The following is a 3,424-nucleotide window of genomic DNA, read 5'->3' as shown; positions in this document are numbered from 1 at the left end:
CCGCCGCCTCAGGCGGGAGAAAGGGAACGGGGAGAACAACTGGGAAGCGGGCGGCGGCCGCGCAAAGGGCAGCCGCAGCAAGCCCGAATCCCACAATATTCAATGTTGTTTAAAATTTATGTCGTCATTCTGGCGTGTCACCACACAGGACTTGTGCCATGACGTTTTATAGTTAGTGTTCTCAAGTGAAAAAGCTTTTCTATTTTTTTTTTACTTTTGAGGTCGAGCAACCGACCTCAAACTCACAGTTTGAGTTTGAGGTGAGGTTGAGTGAGGTCGGTGGTTGCATAAAAAAAATTGAGGTGAGGTCACCTGGTCAAACCTCAACCTCAAAGCGTGAGGTTGAGGTTGAGTGAGGTCAGGAAATTTTTATTGAGGTTGAGGTGAGGTTGCACTTTTTGAGGTCAAATGCCCACCTCTGATGGCGAACACGAAAGAGACCTTCAAAATGTACCCGGAGGTCCTAAAATGTGGGCCACCCAGCCCTAAAGTTTTACTCGGCCGATTTGGATCAACATTTATGTTCAGGATATTCGGCTATGATGAACACGATGGTGAGCTCCAAATTTGGTTCGCTCACATCCGAAATTTTATTTAGACCAATTTTCACCACCATCGATGTCCAAGCAGATTTGAACATGCCCGGCATGATAGAATTACATCTAAAATTTGCCATGATCATTTCCAAAGTTCCCCTCTTACCAACTTAACTTCTCCAATATCCAACATAACTGTCTGTGCTTGACGCGATGGTGACCTGCCCCTGCCCCTACCAATTTCTGCCAATAACCGAGCGAATGTTTTTCCAATGTTTCCACAGCCCCGAGAATGTGGTCGACAAGTAGGGTGCGTCTGTCACTTCTGCGTTCTCTGGAGAGGGTTACACGACTGAGATCATATATTTCCAGTGAAGATCAGTGAAGATAAAAGAAAGGCAGTGAAATATGTTCCACGGCATGTGTTATGAGCTACGGGAATAGTTTATGAAGTCGCCCAACCCTGTCGGAAGTCCCATGCAAGCCAGACCCCGAGCATGCTTCAATAAGTCAACGGCCTCGCTAGTGGTTAACGAGTCACCGCAAAAAAACAGGTACTGAGTAATAATTATTGGTTCACAGGAAGGGAAAGGCCAATATCTGTCACACTTGCTTCTGTGGACACCTGAACTGCACCGTAAGGAAAGGGAGGAAGGTGGGACTGAAAGTGGAAAGAGAGAAAAAGGAGACGCGTAGTGGAGGGCTACGCAGTTTTTTCGACCACCTGGGGATCACAGCACGCGGACGCCTCTTCGTTCGGCTTGTTGGCTGTTTGCCTTTTGTGTCTTAATTTCAGGAACTCAAAATTCATAGCTGTAGCCAAAACACGAACCTCTGCGAAAATTTGGCAGCATACTAAAAATGTACTCGCACTACATATCTGTCGGAGGTGTTTCAGGCCAGCACGCCACTAGTTAATAATGATGGGCTATATGAGGTGAAATTATGCTTTTTCTACAAACTAATAGCAACAAGTCAATCCAGTTATTCAGCAAGCTGGGTAGCGAAATTCTAATTTCAAATGTAAGTGGTAGGGAACTGCTGCAATCAGAGATTTATAGCTGACCTTTAATAATGCTCATGAAAGGGTTTAGAATTTTCAAAATGCCATTATCTGAGTGCTTTGCTTAACACGTTTCACCCATTTCTCGCGCTCCCGCATTGTACAAAAGGCGGCTCCCACTGAATATTACGTGCCACGTGTTCTTGCGTTCCCCTCCGGTGGATTCTGTGAGCTGCTGCGAGCAGCGCTGCAGGCAGGAGCACTGTTATTGAGGGGCTTTAGAGCGCCGCGGATTGCCGCGTTTTGGAAGATGTCTGAGTGAGCACACAGCCAGCACGCGGCTTTAAAATTACGTAAAACGTGGAAGAATCATACCACCGCGGTGAAGTAGTGGTAAGAAGCCCGATTACTGTGCCGGAAATCCCGAGTTCGCTCCCGACCACCGGCGGCTGCGTTTCGGTGAAGGCGAAACAAACAGGCGTCCATGTGCTGTGCGATGTCAGTGCTGTTGTTGTTGTGGCTGTAGGAAGAAGGAAAAGAAATGCACGGGCCTGCTACTGGCTCTGTAACTGAGCCACCTCCGCTGCCTCGTGAAGACAAAAGAGAAAATAGAGGTAAAAGAAAAAGAAAAGGGAGGGAAAGACGCGCGCCGCAACAGCCATTGTCCACCGCCGAAGCGGCGGCGGGTGCAACGACGGCCTACAACCGATAAGCAGTCGGTGGCAGGCTAGCCCCGCTGCAAGAGAGGTGGTGAAGGGTGGCTGTTCCTGGCTCTACGGGGCTGGGACGGTAGGTCAACGCCGCTTGCAGTGGAGGCTAGCCAGCCACAGAATGTTTATTTGTTTTAGGCCGTCGTAGCGCCCGCCACCGCTTAGGTGGTGGACGACGGCTGTTGCGATGTGCGTCTTTCTCTACCTCTTCTTTTTCTCTCTTCTCTACTTTCTGCAAGAGGCAGTGGAGGTGGCTCAACTACAGAGCCAGTGGCTGGCCCATGCGTTTTCTTTTCCATTTTCCTCCAGCCACAACAACAACAACAACGACGCAAGCGGCGATGACCTAACTGTCCCAGCCCCATCAGGGCCAGGAGCAGCCATCCTCCCATCCCATCCATGTTGTTGTTGTTCTTGTTGTGGCTGTAGGAAGAAGGAAAAGAAAATGCACGGGCCTGCTACTGGCTCTGTAGCTGAACCACCTCCGCTGCGTCGTGCAGACAGAAGAGAAAATAGCGAAGAAAAGGAAGAGAGAGAGAAGGACGCACGCCGCAACAGCCGTCGTCCACCACCGAAGCGGTGGCGGGCGCAATGACGGTCCACAACAGATAAACATTCGGTGGCAGGCCAGCCCCCGCCGCAAGCGGTGGTGACCCACCTGTCCAAGCCCCATCAGGGGAGTCAGCGCATGTGAAAAATCCCCAGGTGGTCGAAATTACTACAGAGCCTTCCACTACGGCTCCGCTCCCTCCCTTCCTTTACAGCGCGGTTCAGGTGTTGTCGGCCTCTGAACCAAATTTAAATATATATATATATATATATATATATATATATATATATATATATATATATATATATATATATATATTCGGCGAGCGACAGGTTTTTGAAAACTATGAGAATGGTTACGCTTCACCTCAAGAGTAGGCGCGTCAGCGCCCTAGACACCGCATTTTAATTTCGCAGTAGTTAGGCGTGCAGAGACAACATAGTCTGGCAAAGTGTTGAAAACCCTTGGTTTGGTTGGTGTTTGGGGGAAAGGAAGGCACGATAGCTATACGCGTGCCTTCGATCTCCCGGTCAACACCTCCAACGCGGCCTGGAGATGGTGAACACCATTAACGAATTATGAGAGGCACACCTGGTGAACCAATACACAGGACTGTCTAAAACGC

Source organism: Amblyomma maculatum, chromosome 6, assembly GCF_055883805.1.
Source record: "Amblyomma maculatum isolate TAMU_Amacu chromosome 6, ASM5588380v1, whole genome shotgun sequence".
NCBI lineage: Eukaryota > Metazoa > Arthropoda > Arachnida > Ixodida > Ixodidae > Amblyomma > Amblyomma maculatum.
This window is presented reverse-complemented; position numbering follows the sequence as displayed.